Source organism: Oncorhynchus nerka, linkage group LG2 (assembly GCF_034236695.1).
Source record: "Oncorhynchus nerka isolate Pitt River linkage group LG2, Oner_Uvic_2.0, whole genome shotgun sequence".
In the NCBI taxonomy this organism is placed as follows: domain Eukaryota; kingdom Metazoa; phylum Chordata; class Actinopteri; order Salmoniformes; family Salmonidae; genus Oncorhynchus; species Oncorhynchus nerka.
The window spans coordinates 12077274-12104773 of NC_088397.1; the positions used below are offsets into that span (position 1 = coordinate 12077274).

A 27500-nucleotide genomic window follows, 5' to 3' on the forward strand; every position below is an offset into this window, starting at 1 on the left:
ATCAGGGTCTGGTGTCAGGTTAGCCTGTCCCCACAGGGGGAATCAGGGTCTGGTGTCAGGGGGGGGGATCAGGGTCTGGTGTCAGGTTAGCCTGTCCCCACAGGGGGAATCAGGGTCTGGTGTCAGGTTAGCCTGTCCTCATAGGGGGAATAGGGGGAATCAGGGTCTGGTGTCAGGTTAGCCTGTCCCCACAGGGGGAATCAGGGTCTGGTGTCAGGTTAGCCTTAGCCTGTCCCCACAGGGGGAATCAGGGTCTGCCTGTGTCAGGTCTGGTGTCAGGTTAGCCTGTCCCCACAGGGGGAATCAGGGTCTGGTGTCAGGTTAGCCTGTCCTCATAGGGGAATCAGGGTCTGGTGTCAGGTTAGCCTGTCCCCACAGGGGGAATCAGGGTCTGGTGTCAGGTTAGCCTGTCCCCACAGGGGGAATCAGGGTCTGGTGTCAGGTTAGCCTGTCCCCACAGGGGGAATCAGGGTCTGGTGTCAGGTTAGCCTGTCCTCAGGGGGAAGGATCTGGTGTCAGGTTAGCCTGTCCTCATAGGGGGAATCAGGATCTGGTGTCAGGTTAGCCTGTCCCCACAGGGGGAATCAGGATCTGGTGTCAGGTTAGCCTGTCCCCACAGGGGGAATCAGGGTCTGGTGTCAGGTTAGCCTGTCCTCACAGGGGGAATCAGGGTCTGGTGTCAGGTTAGCCTGTCTTCACAGAGGGAACCAGTGTCTGGTGTCAGGTTAGCCTGTCCTCACAGGGGGAATCAGGGTCTGGTGTCAGGTTAGCCTGTCCTCACAGAGGGAATCAGGGTCTGGTGTCAGGTTAGCCTGTCCCCACAGGGGGAATCAGGGTCTGGTGTCAGGTTAGCCTGTCCCCACAGGGGGAATCAGGGTCTGGGGTCAGGTTACCCTGTCCTCACAGGGGGAACCAGTGTCTGGTGTCAGGTTAGCCTGTCCTCACAGGGGGAATCAGGGTCTGGTGTCAGGTTAGCCTGTCCCCACAGGGGGAATCAGGGTCTGGTGTCAGGTTAGCCTGTCCCCACAGGGGGAATCAGGGTCTGGTGTCAGGTTAGCCTGTCCTCACAGGTGGAATCAGGGTCTGGTGTCAGGTTAGCCTGTCCTCACAGGGGGAATCAGGGTCTGGTGTCAGGTTAGCCTGTCCCCACAGGGGGAATCAGGGTCTGGTGTCAGGTTAGCCTGTCCCCACAGGGGGAACCAGTGTCTGGTGTCAGGTTAGCCTGTCCTCACAGGGGGAATCAGGTTCTGGTGTCAGGTTAGCCTGTCCTCACAGGGGGAATCAGGGTCTGGTGTCAGGTTAGCCTGTCCTCACAGGTGGAATCAGGGTCCGGTGTCAGGTTAGCCTGTCCTCACAGGGGGAATCAGGGTCTGGTGTCAGGTTAGCCTGTCCTCACAGGGGGAATCAGGTTCTGGTGTCAGGTTAGCCTGTCCTCACAGGGGGAATCAGGTTCTGGTGTCAGGTTAGCCTGTCCTCACAGGGGGAATCAGGTTCTGGTATCAGGTTAGCCTGTCCTCACAGGGGGAATCAGGTTCTGGTGTCAGGTTAGCCTGTCCTCACAGAGGGAACCCGTGTCTGTGTTTCTCCATCACGCCCATTTCTCCTCTGTGTGCTTTATGTGGGAGGAGGTGTTTGAAGTCGGCAGGAAAAACAGCTCACAGCTGAGACTTTGAAGAAGATGAAGAGGAGGAGGGGGGTAAAAAGCAGCTGGATAACGACGTCCTCTGTGAGAACCGAACTGTGATCACGTGGAGAGGCAGGAGGCAGGAGGTGGTACATGACGTCTTGATCGATCGGCTCACCTCGCAGACAGAGCACTGCAGACATGTACTAGACTTGTGTTCAACAGTATGTGTTGTCCTCCCAATGCTTTAGCTGCTCTTCATTGAGCTTGCATGCAAAATGCAAACCCTCTTAATCTGTCCTTCCTATAACCTCCTATAGCCTCCCATAACCTCTTATAACCTCAAATAGCCTCCTATAGCCTCTTATAACCTCCTATAGCCTCCTATAGCCTCCTATAACCCTCCTATAACCTCCTATAACCTCCTATAGCCCTCCTATAACCCTCCTGTAGCCTCCTATAACCTCCTGTAGCCTCCTGTATCCCTCCTGTGTCCCTCCTGTAGCCTCCTGTAGCCCTCCTATAGCCTCCTGTAGCCCTCCTATAGCCTCCTATAACCTCCTATGACCTCATATAGCCTCCTGTACCCCTCCTGTAGCCCTCCTATAGCCCTCCTTAAGCCTCCTGTAGCCCTCCTATAGCCCTCCCCTAGCCTCCTGTAGCCCTCCCGTAGCCCTCCTATAGCCTCCTTAAGCCTCGTGTAGCCCTCCTGTAGCCTCCTGTAGCCCTCCTATAGCCCTCCTGTAGCCTCCTATAGCCCTCTTATAGCCCCCCTATAGCCTACTGTAGCCTCCGATAACCCTCCTATAGCCCTCCTGTAGCCCTCCTGTAGCCTCCTATAGCCCTCCTGTAGCCCCCCTATAGCCTCCTGTAGCCTCCTATAACCTCCTGTAGCTCTCCTGTAGCCCTCCTATAGCTAATGGCTATATACAGTCGTGGCCAAAAGTTTTGAGAATGTCACAAATATTAATTTCAGTGTCTTTAGATATTTTTGTCAGATGTTACTATGGAATACTGAAGTATAATTACAAATATTTCATAAGTGTCAAAGGCTTTTATTGACAACTACGTGAAGTTGATGCAAAGAGTCAGTATTTGCAGTGTTGACCCTTCTTTTGCAAGACCTCTGCAATCCGCCCTGGCAAGCTGTCAATTAACTTCTGGGTCACAGGCACCACTCGACCTGAAAGAGCCTCAGTCCTGCCAAATTCCTGCTAAAATGCTGCTAATCCCCATCACCCCTTCTCCCTGAAGACAGTGGTGTGCGTTTGGCGTACACGCCCCAACCAACTGCAACGCACAAGGAAAACCAACGAGAAGGAACCAGCGGAATGAATGGAAAGGATCGTTCAATTCAGCGGGGAACAACCGCCGTGGAACCTTCCTTTGTCTTCCGTGATACTCCTCCATTTTTCTCTGAACAAAAGACAGCCTTCTTCCACCACCCATCCTTTTCAAAAGGATTCCTCTGGACACTGCTTCCTGAGAAAAAAAACTAATTTAGTTTAAAAAAGAGGAGAGAGAAATGGAGGAGAGGAGGGTGGAGAGGGGAGTGTGGAGGTGGGAGGGAGGGAGGAAGGAAGAAAGAGGGTGGAGGGTGGTTGGATGGAGGACGGTGGTGGGAGGGAGGGAGGTGGTTGGATGGAGGAGGGCGGGAGGAAGGAGGAGGGAGGAGGGTGGAGGGTGAAAGGAGGTGGAGGGAGGATGGAGGATGGAGAAGGGTGGACTACTGCCACACTGCCCTTTGGTGTGGTGGCACGCTGCTCTGTGTCCAATTGAACATGCTATTTTTATATGTACTGGCAATTTATCTGGACTGATGCTTGATCTGATGATTGGAACAGGGCATAGAATAAAGACTTACTCTATGTGTCCCAAATGACACCATATCCCCTATATAGTGCACTATTTTAGTCCAGGGCCCATAGGGATCTGGTCCAAAGTAGTGTACTATATAGGGTGTTATTTGGGACTGAGACACAGCCATGATTCCTCATCATGTCTGACCCTTTCTCCAACTCATCACATCCCCTCTAATGATATACAGTATTCTGTTTCCTCGTCATATCTGACCCTTTCTCCAACTCATCACATCCCCTCTAATGATATACAGTATTCTGTTTCCTCGTCATATCTGACCCTTTCTCCAACTCATCACATCCCCTCTAATGATATACAGTATTCTGATTCCTCATCAATCTGACCCTTTCTCCAACTCATCACATCCCCTCTAATGATATACAGTATTCTGATTCCTCATCACATCCCCTCTAATGATATACAGTATTCTGATTCCTCATCATATCTGACCCTTTCTCCAACTCATCACATCGCCTCTAATGATATACAGGACTCTCTAAAATATCACGCATGCTGAATTCCAAATCAACCTGTAGCCTACTACTCCCTAGTCCCCGCTGTAGATCTCTAGAGAAGATTAGATTGGACGTTTTCACCACCTAGCCAATCAGAAGGCAATGTGAAGCCATTACCCATAATGTTTATACAGTATCTAGCCAATCTTCTCAGATATACAGGAGTGGGCTAGGGTCGATTTAGAATTGAGCAGTTGAGTAGCATTATAGAGCCATGATAAACCATTTCCCCGACTGCAAGACAGTTACAACATGACCTGAACACATCTAACTGCTTCCATAGGCCCAGCATTTCCTTGCTGAGAGAAAGTAGGGCCTACCTGTTTGTGTACTGTACTGCATCCCTCCACTCTGCTGAGTCTTGGTCCCAGTTGGATCGACAATCTCTCACATCTGAAAAGTATACTATCGACAGCCAGCCCCATATTCACCGACACCATCCTTCAAAGCATTATCTGATGGTGGTGCTGATGTGGACACGAACAGCGGGGTGTCGATATCTCTTCCCCTCCTCTCCTCTCCTGCCCTCCTCCCCTCCTCTCCTCCCCTGCTGCCCTCTTCTCTTCCCCTCCCCTCCTCCTCTTCTATCCTTTCTTCTCTCCTCCTCTCCACTCCTCTTCCCATTGTGGCCTTCGGTTTTGTGGGTGTGTGTCTCAGTCATATGATTAGAGAAACACGCACGCACGCACGCACACGCACACACACACACACACACACACACACACACACACACACACACACACACACACACACACACACACACACACACACTACAGTCTGTCATTATTACAGTGCTCATCATTGTTTGCTGGCTTCTTTGTCAGGCACATTGACTCTGCTAAGCCTGTTACTATATCAGACAAAGTTATTGACTCTGCTAAGCCTGTTACTATATCAGACAAAGTTATTGACTCTGCTAAGCCTGTTACTATATCAGACAAAGTTATTGACTCTGCTAAGCCTGTTACTATATCAGACATATTGACTCTGCTAAGCCTGTTACTATATCAGACATATTGACTCTGCTAAGCCTGTTACTACATCAGACATAATGACTCTGTTAAGCCTGTTACTACATCAGACATATTGACTCTGCTAAGCCTGTTACTATATCAGACATATTGACTCTGCTAAGCCTGTTACTATATCAGACATATTGACTCTGCTAAGCCTGTCACTATATCAGACGTATTGACTCTGCTAAGCCTGTTACTATATCAGACATATTGACTCTGCTAAGCCTGTTACTATATCAGACATATTGACTCTGCTAAGCCTGTTACTACATCAGACATAATGACTCTGTTAAGCCTGTTACTATATCAGACATATTGACTCTGCTAAGCCTGTTACTACATCAGACATAATGACTCTGTTAAGCCTGTTTTCTCTCTCTCTGTCTCTCTCTCTCTTTCTCTCTGTCTCTGTCTGTCTCGCTCTCTCTTTCTCTCTTTCTCTCTGTCTCTCTCACTCTCCCTCCCTCTCTCTCTCTCGCTCTCCCTCCCTCTCTCTCTCTCTCTCTCTCTTCCTCTCTCTCTCTCTCTCTCTCTCTCTCTCTCTCTATCTATCTATCTATCTATCTATCTATCTATCTCTCTCTCTCTCTCTCCTTTAGAGATGTGCGTGAGTTTACCAATGGTTCAGTGTGTCTGGAGTGTGACAGTCAGTGTGAGAAATCTCAGGACAAGACCATGATGACCTGCCTTGGAACGGTAAGTAGAATGATCACCACGGCAATATACTGCAACTGTCATCGGTGTTCCACCTAGCCCTGAACCTGTTCTTTGGGTGCAGGTTGACGTTTATTGTCATGAATCTTGTCCTGGAGGCAGAACTGAGCGATTTCCCCTTAGATATGCCAGCTTCAAAGTCAAAATTGGCTATATTGTAAAAATGTATGAAAACAAAAAATGTATGAAAAGCTTCTTGGTCTTAATTTAAGGTTAGGTTTAGGCATTAGGGTTAGCAGTAAGGTTATGGTTAGGGTTAAGGTTAGGGTTAGGCATTAGGGTTAGCAGTAAGGTTAGGGTTAAGGTTAAGGTTAGGTTTAAAATCAGATTTTATGACTTTGTGGCTCTGCCAGATCTTGACCAGTCTGCAGAGCTGCATCCAGAAATGAAAATGACTAACCTGCCCTTTGGGTCTGCTGATGTCACATCCTGTCTGGAGAGTTTGACTTTCAAGAGTTAGAGTGTACTGTACTGTTAGGCCACTGAGTTTTTCCTGACTACACAACGTAACCAACTGTTATGCGAACTGATCAGGGGAGATGTTCCTGACTACACAACGTAACCAACTGTTATGTGAACTGATCAGGGGAGATGTTCCTGACTATACAACGTAACCAACTGTTATGCGAACTGATCAGGGGAGATGTTCCTGACTACACAACGTAACCAACTGTTATGTGAACTGATCAGGGGAGATGTTCCTGACTACACAACGTAACCAACTGTTATGTGAACTGATCAGGGGAGATGTTCCTGACTACACAACGTAACCAACTGTTATGTGAACTGATCAGGGGAGATGTTCCTGACTACACAACGTAACCAACTGTTATGCGAACTGATCAGGGGAGATGATCCTGACTACACAACATAACCAAATGTTATGTGAACTGATCAGGGGAGATGTTCCTGACTACACAACGTAACCAACTGTTATGTGAACTGATCAGGGGAGATGTTCCTGACCACACAACGTAACCAACTGTTATGTGAACTGATCAGGGGAGATGTTCCTGACTACACAACGTAACCAACTGTTATGTGAACTGATCAGGGGAGATGTTTCTGACAACACAACGTAACCAACTGTTATGTGAACTGATCAGGGGAGATGTTCCTGAACGCCTCAAATGTGGTTTTATGGAGATAAATAAAGTACCACGTCAGCTACGAAGGTAAAAACAGATACCAGATAAATAAAGCACCACGTCAGCTACGAAGGTAAAAACACATTCCAGATAAATAAAGCACCACGTCAGCTACGAAGGTAAAACACATTCCAGATAAATAAAGCACCACGTCAGCTACGAAGGTAAAAACACATTCCAGATAAATAAAGTACCACGTCAGCTACGAAGGTAAAAACAGATACCAGATAAATAAAGCACCACGTCAGCTACGAAGGTAAAAACACATTCCAGATAAATAAAGTACCACGTCAGCTACGAAGGTAAAACACATTCCAGATAAATAAAGTACCACGTCAGCTACGAAGGTAAAAACACATTCCAGATAAATAAAGTACCACGTCAGCTACGAAGGTAAAAACAGATACCAGATAAATAAAGTACCACGTCAGCTACGAAGGTAAAAACAGATACCAGATAAATAAAGCACCACGTCAGCTACGAAGGTAAAAACACATTCCAGATAAATAAAGTACCACGTCAGCTACGAAGGTAAAAACAGATACCAGATAAATAAAGTACCACGTCAGCTACGAAGGTAAAACACATTCCAGATAAATAAAGTACCACGTCAGCTACGAAGGTAAAACACATTCCAGATAAATAAAGTACCACGTCAGCTACGAAGGTAAAAACACATTCCAGATAAATAAAGTACCACGTCAGCTACGAAGGTAAAACACATTCCAGATAAATAAAGCACCACGTCAGCTACGAAGGTAAAAACACATTCCAGATAAATAAAGTACCACGTCAGCTACGAAGGTAAAAACAGATACCAGATAAATAAAGCACCACGTCAGCTACGAAGGTAAAAACAGATACCAGATAAATAAAGTACCACGTCATCTACGAAGGTAAAAACACATTCCAGATAAATAAAGTACCACGTCAGCTACGAAGGTAAAAACAGATACCAGATAAATAAAGTACCACGTCAGCTACGAAGGTAAAAACAGATCCCAGATAAATAAAGTACCACGTCAGCTACGAAGGTAAAAACAGATACCAGATAAATAAAGCACCACGTCAGCTATGAAGGTAAAAACAGATACCAGATAAATAAAGTACCACGTCAGCTACGAACGTAAAACACATTCCAGATAAATAAAGTACCACGTCAGCTACGAACGTAAAACACATTCCAGATAAATAAAGTACCACGTCAGCTACGAAGGTAAAAACAGATACCAGATAAATAAAGTACCACGTCAGCTACGAACGTAAAACACATTCCAGATAAATAAAGCACCACGTCAGCTACGAAGGTAAAAACACATTCCAGATAAATAAAGCACCACGTCAGCTACGAAGGTAAAACACATTCCAGATAAATAAAGCACCACGTCAGCTACGAAGGTAAAACACATTCCAGATAAATAAAGCACCACGTCAGCTACGAAGGTAAAAACACATTCCAGATAAATAAAGTACCACGTCAGCTACGAAGGTAAAAACACATTCCAGATAAATAAAGTACCACGTCAGCTACGAAGGTAAAAACAGATACCAGATAAATAAAGCACCACGTCAGCTACGAAGGTAAAAACACATTCCAGATAAATAAAGCACCACGTCAGCTACGAAGGTAAAAACACATTCCAGATAAATAAAGCACCACGTCAGCTACGAAGGTAAAAACACATTCCAGATAAATAAAGTACCACGTCAGCTACGAAGGTAAAAACAGATACCAGATAAATAAAGTACCACGTCAGCTACGAAGGTAAAAACACATTCCAGATAAATAAAGCACCACGTCAGCTACGAAGGTAAAAACAGATACCAGATAAATAAAGCACCACGTCAGCTACGAAGGTAAAAACAGATACCAGATAAATAAAGTACCACGTCAGCTACGAAGGTAAAAACAGATACCAGATAAATAAAGCACCACGTCAGCTACGAAGGTAAAAACAGATACCAGATAAATAAAGTACCACGTCAGCTACGAAGGTAAAAACAGATACCAGATAAATAAAGTACCACGTCAGCTACGAAGGTAAAACACATTCCAGATAAATAAAGCACCACGTCATCTACGAAGGTAAAACACATTCCAGATAAATAAAGCACCACGTCAGCTACGAAGGTAAAAACACATTCCAGATAAATAAAGCACCACGTCAGCTACGAAGGTAAAAACAGATACCAGATAAATAAAGCACCACGTCAGCTACGAAGGTAAAAACACATTCCAGATAAATAAAGCACCACGTCAGCTACGAAGGTAAAAACACATTCCAGATAAATAAAGCACCACGTCAGCTACGAAGGTAAAAACACATTCCAGATAAATAAAGCACCACGTCAGCTACGAAGGTAAAAACAGATACCAGATAAATAAAGTACCACGTCAGCTACGAAGGTAAAAACACATTCCAGATAAATGAAGTACCACGTCAGCTACGAAGGTAAAAACAGATACCAGATAAATAAAGCACCACGTCAGCTACGAAGGTAAAAACACATTCCAGATAAATAAAGTACCACGTCATCTACGAAGGTAAAACACATTCCAGATAAATAAAGTACCACGTCATCTACGAAGGTAAAACACATTCCAGGTAAATAAAGTACCACGTCATCTACGAAGGTAAAACACATTCCAGATAAATAAAGTACCACGTCAGCTACGAAGGTAAAACACATTCCAGATAAATAAAGCACCACGTCAGCTACGAAGGTAAAAACACATTCCAGATAAATAAAGCACCACGTCAGCTACGAAGGTAAAAACAGATACCAGATAAATAAAGCACCACGTCAGCTACGAAGGTAAAAACACATTCCAGATAAATAAAGCACCACGTCAGCTACGAAGGTAAAAACACATTCCAGATAAATAAAGCACCACGTCAGCTACGAAGGTAAAAACACATTCCAGATAAATAAAGCACCACGTCAGCTACGAAGGTAAAAACAGATACCAGATAAATAAAGTACCACGTCAGCTACGAAGGTAAAAACACATTCCAGATAAATGAAGTACCACGTCAGCTACGAAGGTAAAAACAGATACCAGATAAATAAAGCACCACGTCAGCTACGAAGGTAAAAACACATTCCAGATAAATAAAGTACCACGTCATCTACGAAGGTAAAACACATTCCAGATAAATAAAGTACCACGTCATCTACGAAGGTAAAACACATTCCAGGTAAATAAAGTACCACGTCATCTACGAAGGTAAAACACATTCCAGATAAATAAAGTACCACGTCAGCTACGAAGGTAAAACACATTCCAGAAGGATACGTGTTTTTGACAGCCTCTGACCTTCCACATAGAACGCACTCCTCAGAAGTCCCTCATCCATTCCCACCTGCCCTCTTCTAAATGCTAGAATTTCCCTTTAAAATGCCACCCGGTTGAAAACCCTTGAACCCCCCCCTCTCTCTCTCTCAGCCTGGAACTATAACAACCCAAGGTTGGTTTAAATCACCTCCCCTGCCATGTAGGGGGACTCTAGTCTTGTTTTATATGTGGCGTAGGGACAGTGGTGTATAACTCTCCATGGTTTAGGGCTCATGATATATCCAGCTGTCATGGAGACCCTTTTTTACAGGCCCCTGTTAAAGCCCTATTGCTGGAATTTGATACTTGTGTAAAGAACCCCCGGGGGAGGACAGGGAGGAGTGGAGGACAATAGTCTCTATGACGATGCGGTGATACTTGTGTAAAGAACCCCGGGGAGGACAGGGAGGAGTGGAGGACAATAGTCTCTATGACGATGCGGTGATACTTGTGTAAAGAACCCCGGGGAGGACAGGGAGGAGTGGAGGACAATAGTCTCTATGACGATGCAGTGATACTTGTGTAAAGAACCCCCGGGGAGGACAGGGAGGAGTGGAGGACAATAGTCTCTATGACGATGCGGTGATACTTGTGTAAAGAACCCCGGGGAGGACAGGGAGGAGTGGAGGACAATAGTCTCTATGACGATGCAGTGATACTTGTGTAAAGAACCCCGGGGAGGACAGGGAGGAGTGGAGGACAATAGTCTCTATGACGATGCGGTGATACTTGTATAAAGAACCCCGGGGAGGACAGGGAGGAGTGGAGGACAATAGTCTCTATGACGATGCGGTGATACTTGTGTAAAGAACCCCGGGGAGGACAGGGAGGAGTGGAGGACAATAGTCTCTATGACGATGCGGTGATACTTGTGTAAAGAACCCCCGGGGGAGGACAGGGAGGAGTGGAGGACAATAGTCTCTTTGACGATGCGGTGATACTTGTGTAAAGAACCCCCGGGGGAGGACAGGGAGGAGTGGAGGACAATAGTCTCTATGACGATGCGGTGATACTTGTGTAAAGAACCCCCGGGAGGACAGGGAGGAGTGGAGGACAATAGTCTCTATGACGATGCGGTGATACTTGTGTAAAGAACCCCCGGGGAGGACAGGGAGGAGTGGAGGACAATAGTCTCTATGACGATGCGGTGATACTTGTGTAAAGAACCCCGGGGAGGACAGGGAGGAGTGGAGGACAATAGTCTCTATGACGATGCGGTGATACTTGTGTAAAGAACCCCGGGGAGGACAGGGAGGAGTGGAGGACAATAGTCTCTATGACGATGCGGTGATACTTGTGTAAAGAACCCCGGGGAGGACAGGGAGGAGTGGAGGACAATAGTCTCTATGACGATGCGGTGATACTTGTGTAAAGAACCCCGGGGAGGACAGGGAGGAGTGGAGGACAATAGTCTCTATGACGATGCGGTGATACTTGTGTAAAGAACCCCGGGGAGGACAGGGAGGAGTGGAGGACAATAGTCTCTATGACGATGCGGTGATACTTGTGTAAAGAACCCCCGGGGGAGGACAGGGAGGAGTGGAGGACAATAGTCTCTATGACGATGCAGTGATACTTGTATAAAGAACCCCCGGGGGAGGACAGGGAGGAGTGGAGGACAATAGTCTCTATGACGATGCAGTGATACTTGTGTAAAGAACCCCCGGGGGAGGACAGGGAGGAGTGGAGGACAATAGTCTCTATGACGATGCGGTGATACTTGTATAAAGAACCCCCGGGGGAGGACAGGGAGGAGTGGAGGACAATAGTCTCTATGACGATGCGGTGATACTTGTGTAAAGAACCCCCGGGGGAGGACAGGGAGGAGTGGAGGACAATAGTCTCTATGACGATGCGGTGATACTTGTGTAAAGAACCCCGGGGGAGGACAGGGAGGAGTGGAGGACAATAGTCTCTATGACGATGCGGTGATACTTGTGTAAAGAACCCCCGGGGGAGGACAGGGAGGAGTGGAGGACAATAGTCTCTATGACGATGCGGTGATACTTGTGTAAAGAACCCCCGGGGGAGGACAGGGAGGAGTGGAGGACAATAGTCTCTATGACGATGCGGTGATACTTGTGTAAAGAACCCCCGGGGGAGGACAGGGAGGAGTGGAGGACAATAGTCTCTATGACGATGCAGTGATACTTGTGTAAAGAACCCCCGGGGGAGGACAGGGAGGAGTGGAGGACAATAGTCTCTATGACGATGCGGTGATACTTGTGTAAAGAACCCCCGGGGGAGGACAGGGAGGAGTGGAGGACAATAGTCTCTATGACGATGCGGTGATACTTGTGTAAAGAACCCCGGGGAGGACAGGGAGGAGTGGAGGACAATAGTCTCTATGACGATGCGGTGATACTTGTGTAAAGAACCCCGGGGAGGACAGGGAGGAGTGGAGGACAATAGTCTCTATGACGATGCGGTGATACTTGTGTAAAGAACCCCCGGGGGAGGACAGGGAGGAGTGGAGGACAATAGTCTCTATGACGATGCAGTGATACTTGTATAAAGAACCCCCGGGGGAGGACAGGGAGGAGTGGAGGACAATAGTCTCTATGACGATGCAGTGATACTTGTGTAAAGAACCCCCGGGGGAGGACAGGGAGGAGTGGAGGACAATAGTCTCTATGACGATGCGGTGATACTTGTATAAAGAACCCCGGGGAGGACAGGGAGGAGTGGAGGACAATAGTCTCTATGACGATGCGGTGATACTTGTGTAAAGAACCCCCGGGGGAGGACAGGGAGGAGTGGAGGACAATAGTCTCTATGACGATGCGGTGATACTTGTGTAAAGAACCCCCGGGGGAGGACAGGGAGGAGTGGAGGACAATAGTCTCTATGACGATGCGGTGATACTTGTGTAAAGAACCCCCGGGGGAGGACAGGGAGGAGTGGAGGACAATAGTCTCTATGACGATGCGGTGATACTTGTGTAAAGAACCCCGGGGAGGACAGGGAGGAGTGGAGGACAATAGTCTCTATGACGATGCAGTGATACTTGTATAAAGAACCCCCGGGGGAGGACAGGGAGGAGTGGAGGACAATAGTCTCTATGACGATGCGGTGATACTTGTGTAAAGAACCCCCGGGGGAGGACAGGGAGGAGTGGAGGACAATAGTCTCTATGACGATGCGGTGATACTTGTATAAAGAACCCCCGGGGGAGGACAGGGAGGAGTGGAGGACAATAGTCTCTATGACGATGCGGTGATACTTGTGTAAAGAACCCCCGGGGGAGGACAGGGAGGAGTGGAGGACAATAGTCTCTATGACGATGCAGTGATACTTGTATAAAGAACCCCCGAGGGAGGAGTGGAGGACAATAGTCTCTATGACGATGCGGTGATACTTGTGTAAAGAACCCCCGGGGGAGGACAGGGAGGAGTGGAGGACAATAGTCTCTATGACGATGCGGTGATACTTGTGTAAAGAACCCCCGGGGGAGGACAGGGAGGAGTGGAGGACAATAGTCTCTATGACGATGCAGTGATACTTGTGTAAAGAACCCCCGGGGGAGGACAGGGAGGAGTGGAGGACAATAGTCTCTATGACGATGCGGTGATACTTGTATAAAGAACCCCCGGGGGAGGACAGGGAGGAGTGGAGGACAATAGTCTCTATGACGATGCGGTGATACTTGTGTAAAGAACCCCCGGGGGAGGACAGGGAGGAGTGGAGGACAATAGTCTCTATGACGATGCGGTGATACTTGTGTAAAGAACCCCGGGGAGGACAGGGAGAGGAGTGGAGGACAATAGTCTCTTTGACGATGCGGTGATACTTGTGTAAAGAACCCCGGGGAGGACAGGGAGGAGTGGAGGACAATAGTCTCTATGACGATGCGGTGATACTTGTGTAAAGAACCCCGGGGAGGACAGGGAGGAGTGGAGGACAATAGTCTCTATGACGATGCGGTGATACTTGTGTAAAGAACCCCGGGGAGGACAGGGAGGAGTGGAGGACAATAGTCTCTATGACGATGCGGTGATACTTGTGTAAAGAACCCCCGGGGGAGGACAGGGAGGAGTGGAGGACAATAGTCTCTATGACGATGCGGTGATACTTGTGTAAAGAACCCCCGGGGGAGGACAGGGAGGAGTGGAGGACAATAGTCTCTATGACGATGCGGTGATACTTGTGTAAAGAACCCCGGGGAGGACAGGGAGGAGTGGAGGACAATAGTCTCTATGACGATGCGGTGATACTTGTGTAAAGAACCCCCGGGGGAGGACAGGGAGGAGTGGAGGACAATAGTCTCTATGACGATGCGGTGATACTTGTGTAAAGAACCCCCGGGGGAGGACAGGGAGGAGTGGAGGACAATAGTCTCTATGACGATGCGGTGATACTTGTGTAAAGAACCCCCGGGGGAGGACAGGGAGGAGTGGAGGACAATAGTCTCTATGACGATGCAGTGATACTTGTATAAAGAACCCCCGGGGGAGGACAGGGAGGAGTGGAGGACAATAGTCTCTATGACGATGCAGTGATACTTGTGTAAAGAACCCCCGGGGGAGGACAGGGAGGAGTGGAGGACAATAGTCTCTATGACGATGCGGTGATACTTGTATAAAGAACCCCCGGGGGAGGACAGGGAGGAGTGGAGGACAATAGTCTCTATGACGATGCGGTGATACTTGTGTAAAGAACCCCCGGGGGAGGACAGGGAGGAGTGGAGGACAATAGTCTCTATGACAATGCGGTGATACTTGTGTAAAGAACCCCCGGGGGAGGACAGGGAGGAGTGGAGGACAATAGTCTCTATGACGATGCGGTGATACTTGTGTAAAGAACCCCCGGGGAGGACAGGGAGGAGTGGAGGACAATAGTCTCTATGACGATGCGGTGATACTTGTGTAAAGAACCCCCGGGGGAGGACAGGGAGGAGTGGAGGACAATAGTCTCTATGACGATGCGGTGATACTTGTGTAAAGAACCCCCGGGGAGGACAGGGAGGAGTGGAGGACAATAGTCTCTATGACGATGCAGTGATACTTGTGTAAAGAACCCCGGGGAGGACAGGGAGGAGTGGAGGACAATAGTCTCTATGACGATGCGGTGATACTTGTGTAAAGAACCCCGGGGAGGACAGGGAGGAGTGGAGGACAATAGTCTCTATGACGATGCGGTGATACTTGTGTAAAGAACCCCGGGGAGGACAGGGAGGAGTGGAGGACAATAGTCTCTATGACGATGCGGTGATACTTGTGTAAAGAACCCCGGGGAGGACAGGGAGGAGTGGAGGACAATAGTCTCTATGACGATGCGGTGATACTTGTGTAAAGAACCCCCGGGGGAGGACAGGGAGGAGTGGAGGACAATAGTCTCTATGACGATGCAGTGATACTTGTATAAAGAACCCCCGGGGGAGGACAGGGAGGAGTGGAGGACAATAGTCTCTATGACGATGCAGTGATACTTGTGTAAAGAACCCCCGGGGGAGGACAGGGAGGAGTGGAGGACAATAGTCTCTATGACGATGCGGTGATACTTGTATAAAGAACCCCCGGGGGAGGACAGGGAGGAGTGGAGGACAATAGTCTCTATGACGATGCGGTGATACTTGTGTAAAGAACCCCGGGGAGGACAGGGAGGAGTGGAGGACAATAGTCTCTATGACGATGCGGTGATACTTGTGTAAAGAACCCCGGGGAGGACAGGGAGGAGTGGAGGACAATAGTCTCTATGACGATGCGGTGATACTTGTGTAAAGAACCCCCGGGGGAGGACAGGGAGGAGTGGAGGACAATAGTCTCTATGACGATGCGGTGATACTTGTGTAAAGAACCCCCGGGGGAGGACAGGGAGGAGTGGAGGACAATAGTCTCTATGACGATGCAGTGATACTTGTATAAAGAACCCCCGGGGGAGGACAGGGAGGAGTGGAGGACAATAGTCTCTATGACGATGCGGTGATACTTGTGTAAAGAACCCCCGGGGGAGGACAGGGAGGAGTGGAGGACAATAGTCTCTATGACGATGCGGTGATACTTGTATAAAGAACCCCCGGGGGAGGACAGGGAGGAGTGGAGGACAATAGTCTCTATGACGATGCGGTGATACTTGTGTAAAGAACCCCCGGGGGAGGACAGGGAGGAGTGGAGGACAATAGTCTCTATGACGATGCAGTGATACTTGTATAAAGAACCCCCGAGGGAGGAGTGGAGGACAATAGTCTCTATGACGATGCGGTGATACTTGTGTAAAGAACCCCCGGGGGAGGACAGGGAGGAGTGGAGGACAATAGTCTCTATGACGATGCGGTGATACTTGTGTAAAGAACCCCCGGGGAGGACATCCTCCTCTTCATCTTTTATCCACCTCCTTTACTTCCTCCTGCTCATCATCCTCTTCCTCTTCTATCCATCTCCTTTACTTACTCCTCCTCCTCCTCCTCCTTCTTCTTCTCCTCCTCCTCCTTCTCCTCCTCCTTCTTCTCCTCCTCCTCCTCCTTCTCCTTCTCCTCCTCCTTCTTCACCTCCTCCTCCTCCTCCTTCTCCTCCTCCTTCTTCTTCTCCTCCCTCCTCCTCCTCCTCCTCCTTCTCCTCCTCCTTCTTCTCCTTCTCCTCCTCCTCCTCCTCCTCCTCCTCCTCTTCCATCTCTCTCACTCTACCTCTCAGGGTCCAGATCAATGTGTGACCTGTCTCCACTCCAAAGATGGGCCCAACTGTGTGGAAAAGTGCCCCGACGGCCTCCAAGGCACCAACAGCTTCATCTTCAAATACGCCGAGGCCAACAACGAGTGTCACCCCTGCCACGCCAACTGCACCCAGGGGTACGAGGAGAGAGAGAGAGAGAGAGATGTATATTAATGGAGGCTTTTTATATCTTTGAAATATGAAATTGTTTGTTTGAAGTACGTCATAAATAATGTCATAGAAGCAGAATCCATCAAAAGGTGTCCTGGTGGGACTTTTAAAAATCAAGAACAGCTTCTATAACAGTAGCAGAAGTAGTGGGCTATAAAGGAAATATGGTGCTATTTTGGATACAGGCAGTGACACAGCCCTCCACTTCCCAGACCGCTACCAAAGAGAGAAAGAAAGACAGAGAGCGAGAGAGAGAGGAGGCTTAGGTCGGAGGATCAAGAGATGGACAGATGCTCTCTCTCTCCCTCTCTCTCTCTCTCTCTCTCTCTCTCTCTCTCTCTCTCTATCTCTGTCTCGTCTCTCTCTCTCTCTCTCTCTCTCTCTCTCTCTCTGTCTCTCTCTCTCTCTCTCTCTCTCTCTGTCTCTGCTCTCTCTCTCCCTCTCTCTCTCTCTGTCTCTCTCTCTCTCTCTCTCTCTCTCTCTCTCTCTCTCTCTCTCTCTCTCTCTCTCTCTCTCTCTCTCTATCTCTGTCTCGTCTCTCTCTCTCTCTCTCTCTCTCTCTCTCTCTCTCTCTCTCTCTCTCTGTCTCTGCTCTCTCTCCCTCTCTCTCTCTCTCTCCCTCTCTCTCTCTCCCTCTCTCTCTCTCTGTCTCTCTCTCTCTCTCTCTCTCTCTCTCTCTCTCTCTCTCTGTCTCTCTCTCTCTCTCTCTCTCTCTCTCTCTCTCTCTCTCTCTGTCTCTGTCTCTGCTCTCTCTCTCCTCTCTCTCTGTCTCTCTCTCTCTCTCTCTCTGTCTCTCTCTCTCTCTCTCTCTGTCTCTGCTCTCTCTCTCCCTCTCTCTCTCTCTCTCTCTCTCTCTCTCTCTTGCTCTCTCTCAATTCAATTCAATGGGCTTCATTGGCATGGGAAACATGTTTACATTGCCAAAGCAAGTGAAATTGATGATAAACAAAAGTGAAATGAACAATCAGAAAAGAACAGTAAACATTACACAGTTCCAAAAGAATAAAGACATTACAAATGTCATATTATGTTTATATACAGTGTTGTAACGATGTCAAAATAGTTCAAGTAAAAAAGGGAAAATAAATAAGCAGAAATATGGGTTGTATTTGCAATGGTGTTTGTTCTTCACTGGTTGCTCTTTTCTTGTGGCAACAGGTCACAAATCTTGCTGCTGTGATGTCACACTGGAGTATTTCACCCAGTAGATATGGGAGTTTATCAAAATTGGATTTGTTTTCGAATTCTTTGTTGGTCTGCGTAATCCGAGGGAAATATGTGTCTCTAATACAGTCATACATTTGGCAGGAGGTTAGGAAGTGCAGCTCAGTTTCCACCTCATTTTGTGGGCAGTGAGCACATAGCCTGTCTTCTCTGAGAGCCAGGTCTGTCTACAGCGGCCTTTCTCAATAGCAAGGCTATGCTCACTGAGTCTGTACATAGTCAAAGCTTTCCTTAAGTTTGGGTCAGTCACAGAGGTCAGGTATTCTGCCACTGTGTACTCTCTGTTTAGGGCCAAATAGCAGTCTAGTTTGCTCAGATGTTTTGTTAATTTTTTCCAATGATTTGGTTGGGTCCCTTAGGCAAGCTGGTCCTCTGGCTCTGTGGGGTCTGTTTGTGTTTGTGAACAGAGCCCCGGGACCAGCTTGCCTAAGGGACTCTTCTCCAGGTTCATCTCTCTGTAGGTGATGGAAGGTTTTGGAATCGCTTCCTTTTAGGTGGTTGTAGAATTTAACGTCTCCTTTCAGAGTTTTGATAATTAACGGGTATCGTCCTAATTCCTCTCTGCGTTCATTATTTGGTGTTTTACGTTATACACAGAGGATATTATTTCACAATTCTGCATGCAGTCACAATTTGGTGTTGGTCGCATTTAGTCAATTCTTGGTTGGTGAGGTTCTATACCTGATTCACTTGTTTTTTGCCAGATCCTCATTGGGATGTCAAATTATATGTTCCTTTTGATGTCATAGAAGGACCTTCTTGCCTTGTCTCTCAGATCTTTCACAGCTTTGTGGAAGTTACTTGTGGTGCTGATGTTTAGGCCGAGGTATGTATCGTTTTTTGTGTGCTCTATTTCAACGGTGTTCAGATGGAATTTGTGTTTGTGGGCCTGGCGACTGGACCTTTTCTGTAACACTGTCAGGACCACCGGTCTAACAGACACTGTGCAGAAGATCTAGGTGCTGCTGTAGGCCCTCCTTGGTTGGTGACAGAAGCACCAGATCATCAGCCAACAGTAGACATTTGACATCAGATTCTAGTAGAGTGAGGTCGGGTGCTGCAGGCTGTTCTACTGCTCTCACCAAGTCATTGATATATACACTGAGTATTCAAAACATTAAGAACACCTGTTCTTTCCATTACATAGACTGACCTGGTGAATCCCGGTGAAAGCTATGATCCCTTATTGATGTTACCTGTTAAATCCACTTCAATCAGTGTAGATGAAGGTGAGGAGACAGGTTAAAGAAGGATTTGTTTTAAGACAGTTGAGACATTGATATTGTAAGTGTGCCAGTCTGAGGGTAAAAGACGTTTAAGTGCCTTTGAATGGGGATATGGTAGTACAGTGGCTTGTATTCACCCTACTTGGTATTTTTTCTGTTTCGTTGCCTTACAACCTGGAATTAAAATAGATTTTTTGCGAACAACAAATAAGACCCCCCAAAATGAAAAATTGAACTTAACTATTCACCCCCCCCCAAAGTTAATACTTTGTAATGGCACCTTTTGCAGCAATTAGAGTTGTAAGTCTCTTGGGGTATGTCTCTATGAGCTTGGCCACTGGGATTTATGCCCATTCTTCAAGGCTAAACTGCTCCAGCTCCTTCAAGTTGGGTGGGTTCCGTTGGTGTACAGCAATCTTTAAGTTATACTACGGATTCTCAATTGGATTGAGGTCTGGACTTTGACTAGGCCATTCCAAGACATTTAAATTACTCAAGTGTTGCTTGAGCAGTATGCTCGGGTTCATTGTCCTGCTGGAAGGTGAACCTCCATCCCAGTCTCAAATATCTGGAAGACTGAAACAGGTTTCCTTCAAGAATTTCCCTGTATTTAGCACCATCCATCATTCCTTCAATTCTGACCAGTTTCCCAGTCCCTGCCGCTGAAAAACATGGTGGATGGTGTTCTCCAAAAGACATGTGGGAGACCCCGAGAAATGTGTTTGCTAATTTTTTTCTTTAAGCAATGTTTTTTTTTCTGGCCACTCTTCCCTAAAGCCCAGCTCTGTGGAGTGTACGGCTTAAAGTGGTCCTATGGACAGATACTCTAATCTCCGCTATGGAGCTTTGCATCTCCTTCAGGGTTATCTTTGGTCTCTTTGTTGCCTCTCTGATTAATGCCCTCCTTGCCTGGTCCATGAGTTTTGGTGGGCGGCCCTCTCTTGGCAGGTTTGTTGTGGTGCCATATCCTTTCCATTCTTTAATAATGGATTTAATGGTGCCCATGTTCAAAGTTTCAGATATTTTTTTATAATCCAACCCTGATCTATACTTCCCCACAACTTTGTCCCTGACCTGTTTGGAGAGCTCCTTGGTCTTCATGGTGCCGCTTGCTTGGTGGTGCCACTTGATTAGTGGCGTTGCAGACTCTGGGACCTTTCAGAACAGGTGTATATATACTGAGATCATGTGACACTTAGATTGCACACAGGTAGACTTTATTTAACTAATTATGTGACATCTGAAGGTAATTGGTTGCACCAGATCTTATTTAGGGGATTCATAGCAAAGGGGGTCTTAGAACAAAGGAGATGCAGCAAAGGTCTACATCATCACACTGCATGTAATGGCAGAATTCAACTGAAGAAAGTGATACACACGCCACCTTAGATCTAGAATCAGAACCACACCAGTCCATATAATCATATTTATTACACTGATCTAGAATCTGAACCACACCAGTCCATATAATCATATTTATTAAACTGATCTAGAATCAGAACCACACCAGTCCATATAATCATATTTATTAAACTGATCTAGAATCAGAACCACACCAGTCCATATAATCATATTTATTAAACTGATCTAGAATCAAAAACACACCAGTCCATATAATAATATTTATTACACTGATCTAGAATCAGAACCACACCAGTCCATATAATCATATTTAGTAAACTGATTCTAGAATCAGAACTACACCAGTCCATATAATCATATTTATTACACTGATCTAGAATCAGAACCACACCAGTCCATATAATCATATTTATGAAACTGATTCTAGAATCAGAACCACATTAGTCCACATAGTAATATTTATTAAACTGATTCTAGAATCAGAACCACATTAGTCCATATAGTAATATTTATTAAACTGATTCTAGAATCAGAACCACATTAGTCCATATAGTAATATTTATTAAACTGATTCTAGAATCAGAACCACATTAGTCCATATAATCATATTTATTCATCTGATTCTAGAATCAAATCAAATGTATTTATAAAGCCCTTCGTACATCAGCTGATATCTCAAAGTGCTGTACAGAAACCCAGCCTAAAACCCCAAACAGCAAACAATGCAGGTGTAGAAGCACGGTGGCTAGGAAAAACTCCCTAGAAAGGCCAAAACCTAGGAAGAAACCTAGAGAGGAACCAGGCTATGAGGGGTGGCCAGTCCTCTTCTGGCTAAGCCGGGTGGAGATTATAACAGAACATGGCCAAGATGTTCAAATGTTCATAGATGACCAGCAGGGTCAAATAATAATAATCACAGTAGTTGTAGAGGTTGCAACAGGTCAGCACCTCAGGAGTAAATGTCAGTTGGCTTTTCATAGCCGATCATTGAGAGCATCTCTACCGCTCCTGCTGTCTCTAGAGAGTTGAAAACAGCAGGTCTGGGACAGGTATCAGAACCACACCAGTCCATATAATCACATTTATTATGAGCTAAATTACTAAACTGATTATAGATCAGCAGTCGTACTCCAGATGCCTCTGATACATACATGGGTGGTCTGAGACTTGTTGTCTTTGGTGTGTGACTAAACTAGCTGATCAATCCGGATGTTTACAAACGTGGCACACTAGAGGAATTATCATATCACAAACAGCAACGAGCCATACACCGGATACACTAATTGTCTGCTAATTAGCTGTTGGGTGCCGTTTCTTCATTTCGGGAGCGAGGCAGACTTTGAATGGGATTCCAAGGCAGCTCCTCTTAATTAGCTGTTGGGTGCCGTTTCTTCATTTCGGGAGCGAGGCAGACTTTGAATGGGATTCCAAGGCAGCTCCTCTTAATTAGCTGTGTAATTTGCTCTGTCTCAGACTCTGACTGTCTTTGTGTCAGAGGCTGATCACAATCCTCTTTAAATGTGTTATAGATAATGAGAGAGAAGCCCAATGGCCTTGTTTTAATCAGTCCACATTGCCTGTCTGCCTGTCTACCTGTCTGCCTATCTGCCAGTCTGTCAGTCTGTCAGTCTGCCTGTCTGCCTGTCTGCCTGTTTGTCTGTCTGTCTGTCTGCCTGTCTGTCAGTCGGTCAGTCTTTCTGTCTGTCAGTCTGCCTGTCTGTCTGTCTGTCTGTCAGTCTGTCAGTCTTTCTGTTTGTCAGTCTGTCTGTCAGTCTGCCTGTCAGTCTGTCTGTCTGTCTGTCTGTCTGTCTGTCTGTCTGTCTGTCTGTCTGTCTGTCTGTCTGTCTGTCTGTCTGTCTGTCTGTCTGTCTGTCTGTCTGTCTGTGTGTTATACACCTCCATAGTCTGTATCATCTCTACCTCTCAGTAGCTGGTCAGGACTTCATCCCCTAGTTATGTCTCTCTTACTAAGTAGGTTGACAGTCTTGGACCGTTGAGCTATGTTCACGTATAGCTTGTTATGTTCACTCAATAATGACTTTCATCAACCAGTTATTAGAAGTGCTTATCAATTGGTTATTAATGTTAATGTGTGATGGAATTTGTTCATAGTATGTGCACACTTTGTAAAGAGTTGGTGGATGCTTATTGTTGAGGTTACTGAAGTGTTTCTGTAAGCTGACTACTGATGATTCTCTCCTCAGCTGCGTTGGGCCTCGGCTCCAAGACTGTGTTGGAATGATGGACAGGTAAGATGATCATCACAGTGTCCGCTGGGCTTTCACTGCTTTGACATCAGGCTCAGTCTCTATCACTAGAACCTCTCTCTTTATTCTCGCTATCGCTCTCTGACTCACTGTCTCAGGTTTCACCTCTCTCTCTCTAGGCTCCTCTAGGCTCCTTCGCCCATGAGTATCTCTCTCTCTCTCTCTCTCTCTCTCTCTCTCTTCTCTCTCTCTCTCTCTCTCTCTCAATTCACTCTCTCTCTCTCTCTCTCTCTCTCTCTCTCTCTCGCTCTCTCTCAATTCACTCTCTCTCTCTCTCTCGCTCTCTCTCAATTCACTCTCTCTTTCTTTCTATCTCTCTCTCTCTCTCTCTTTCTCTCTCTCTCTCTCTCGCTCTCTCTCAATTCACTCTCTCTTTCTTTCTATCTCTCTCTCTCTTTCTCTCTCACTCTCTATCAATTAATTCTCTCCATCCTCTCTCTCTCTCTCTCTCTCTCGCTCTCTCTCAATTCACTCTCTCTTTCTTTCTATCTCTCTCTCTCTTTCTCTCTCACTCTCTATCAATTAATTCTCTCCATCCTCTCTCTCTCTCTCCCTCTCTCTCTCTCTCTCCCTCTCTTTCTCTGTCTCTCTCCTTCTCTGTTCTCCAATCATTTAAACTCTTGCCTCTATCCTCAACATGCCCCATATATCTCATTATATCTGGTCTTGCCACTCTGTTTACAACATGCCCCATATATCTCGTTATATCTGGTCTTGCCTCTCTATCCTCAACATGCCCCATATATCTCGTTATATCTGGTCTTGCCTCTCTGTTTACAACATGCCCCATATATCTCATTATATCTGGTCTTGCCTCTCGGTTTACAACATGCCCCATATATCTCATTATATCTGGTCTCGCCTCTCTATCCTCAACATGCCCCATATATCTCATTATATCTGGTCTTGCCTCTCTATCCTCAACATGCCCCATATATCTCATTATATCTGGTCTCGCCTCTCTATCCTCAACATGCCCCATATATCTTGTTGTATCTGGTCTCGCCTCTCTGTTTACAACATGCCCCATATATCTCATTATATCTGGTCTTGCCTCTCTATCCTCAACATGCCCCATATATCTCGTTATATCTGGTCTTGCCTCTCTGTTTACAACATGCCCCATATATCTTGTTATATCTGGTCTTGCCTCTCTATCCTCAACATGCCCCATATATCTCATTATATCTGGTCTCGCCTCTCTATCCTCAACATGCCCCATATATCTCATTATATCTGGTCTTGCCTCTCTATCCCCAACATGCCCCATATATCTCGTTATATCTGGTCTTGCCTCTCTGTTTACAACATGCCCCATATATCTTGTTATATCTGGTCTTGCCTCTCTATCCTCAACATGCCCCATATATCTCATTATATCTGGTCTTGCCTCTCTGTTTACAACATGCCCCATATATCTCATTATATCTGGTCTTGCCTCTCTATCCTCAACATGCCCCATATATCTCATTATATCTGGTCTTGCCTCTCTACCCTCAACATGCCCCATATATCTTGTTATATCTGGTCTTGCCTCTCTATCCTCAACATGCCCCATATATCTTGTTATATCTGGTCTTGCCTCTCTATCCTCAACATGCCCCATATATCTCATTATATCTGGTCTTGCCTCTATATCCTCAACATGCCCCATATATCTCATTATATCTGGTCTTGCCTATCTATCCTCAACATGCCCCATATATCTTGTTATATCTGGTCTTGCCTCTCTATCCTCAACATGCCCCATATATCTTGTTATATCTGGTCTTGCCTATCTACCCTCAACATGCCCCATATATCTTGTTATATCTGATCTTGCCTATCTATCCTCAAAATGCCCCATATATCTTGTTATATCTGGTCTTGCCTCTCTATCCTCAACATGCCCCATATATCTCATTATATCTGATCTTGCCTATCTATCCTCAACATGCCCCATATATCTTGTTATATCTGGTCTTGCCTCTCTATCCTCAACATGCCCCATATATCTCATTATATCTGGTCTTGCCTCTCTGTTTACAACATGCCCCATATATCTCATTATATCTGGTCTTGCCTCTCTATCCTCAACATGCCCCATATATCTCATTATATCTGGTCTTGCCTCTCTATCCTCAACATGCCCCATATATCTCATTATATCTGGTCTTGCCTCTCTATCCTCAACATGCCCCATATATCTCATTATATCTGGTCTTGCCTATCTACCCTCAACATGCCCCATATATCTTGTTATATCTGGTCTTGCCTCTCTATCCTCAACATGCCCCATATATTTCATTATATCTGGTCTTGCCTATCTACCCTCAACATGCCCCATATATTTCATTATATCTGGTCTTGCCTCTCTACCCTCAACATGCCCCATATATCTTGTTATATCTGGTCTTGCCTCTCTATCCTCAACATGCCCCATATATCTCATTATATCTGGTCTTGCCTCTCTGTTTACAACATGCCCCATATATCTTGTTATATCTGGTCTTGCCTCTCTACCCTTAACATGCCCCATATATTTCATTATATCTGGTATTGCCTCTCTATCCTCAACATGCCCCATATATCTTGTTATATCTGGTCTTGCCTCTCTATCCTCAACATGCCCCATATATCTCATTATATCTGGTCTTGCCTCTCTATCCTCAACATGCCCCATATATCTTGTTATATCTGGTCTTGCCTCTCTATCCTCAACATGCCCCATATATCTCATTATATCTGGTCTTGCCTCTCTGTTTACAACATGCCCCATATATCTCATTATATCTGGTCTTGCCTCTCTATCCTCAACATGCCCCATATATCTCATTATATCTGGTCTTGCCTCTCTGTTTACAACATGCCCCATATATCTCATTATATCTGGTCTTGCCTCTCTATCCTCAACATGCCCCATATATCTCATTATATCTGGTCTTGCCTCTCTGTTTACAACATGCCCCATATATCTCATTATATCTGGTCTTGCCTCTCTATCCTCAACATGCCCCATATATCTCATTATATCTGGTCTTGCCTCTCTGTTTACAACATGCCCCATATATCTCATTATATCTGGTCTTGCCTCTCTATCCTCAACATGCCCCATATATCTCATTATATCTGGTCTTGCCTCTCTGTAAATTTCAAGCTCCTTTTTTTTGTTAACCGCAAAAAAATCAATGGTTCTGAACCCCGCTCTTTGACAACCCAGCAGAGTACCATAGTATCCACATGCTCCCGTCTGCTGCTTGGAACATGAGTCTTTCAATTGCCTCTTAATGTCTTCAATCACTAGTAGGGTTGTTTCTCTGGTCCCTGACTCAGGTGCAAAATGTTCAAGGGTGTTGGGTAGCCTAAAGTGGGGAAGGGAAGAGGGAGGGAAGGACAGAGTGATAGAGAGAGGGATGGAAGGAAAGAGGGAGGGAAGGAAGGATAGAGGGATAGAGAGAGGGAGGGAAGGATAGAGTGATAGAGAGAGGGATGGAAAGAAAGAGGGAGGGAAGGAAGGATAGAGGGATAGAGAGAGGGAGGGAAGGATAGAGTGATAGAGAGAGGGATGGAAGGAAAGAGGGAGGGAAGGAAGGATAGAGGGATAGAGAGAGGGAGGGAAGGATAGAGGAATAGAGGGAGGGGGGAAGAGGGAGGGAAGGAAGGATAGAGGGAGGGAGGGAAGGAGAGAGGGAGGGAAGGAAGGATAGAGGGATAGAGAGAGAGAGGGAAGGATAGAGGAATAGAGGGAGGGGGAAGGAAAGAGGGAGGGAAGGAAGGATAGAGGGATAGAGAGAGGGAGGGAAGGACAGAGTGATAGAGAGAGGGATGGAAGGAAAGAGGGAGGGAAGGAAGGATAGAGGGATAGAGAGAGGGAGGGAAGGACAGAGGAATAGGGGGAGGGGGAAGGAAAGAGGGAGGGAAGGAAGGATAGAGGGATAGAGAGAGGGAGGGAAGGATAGAGGAATAGAGGGAGGGGGAAGGAAAGAGGGAGGGAAGGAAGGATAGAGGGATAGAGGGAGGGAGGGAAGGAGAGAGGGAGGGAAGGATAGAGGGATAGAGGGAGGGAGGGAAGGAAAGAGGGAGGGAAGGATAGAGGGATAGAGGGAGGGAAGGAGGGAAGGAGAGAGGGAGGGAAGGATAGAGGGATAGAGGGAGGGGGGGAAGGAGAGAGGGAAGGATAGAGGGATAGAGGGAGGGAGGGAAGGAGAAAGGGAGGGAAGGATAGAGGGATAGAGGGGGCGGAAGGAAAGAGGGAGGGAAGGAAGGATAGAGGGATAGAGGGAGGGAGGGAAGGAGAGAGGGAGGGAAGGATAGAGGGATAGAGGGAGGGAAGGAATGAAAGAGGGAGGGGAGGATAGAGGGATGGAGGGAGGGAAGGAAAGAGGGAGGGAATGATAGAGGGATAGAGAG

General features: G+C 46.6%; 1 pseudogene; it reads left to right on the plus strand.

Moving 5' to 3' along the window:
- LOC115127351 (receptor tyrosine-protein kinase erbB-4-like) overlaps positions 1 to 27500 on the plus strand; it is a 219139-nt pseudogene that overhangs the window by 170814 nt on the left and 20825 nt on the right.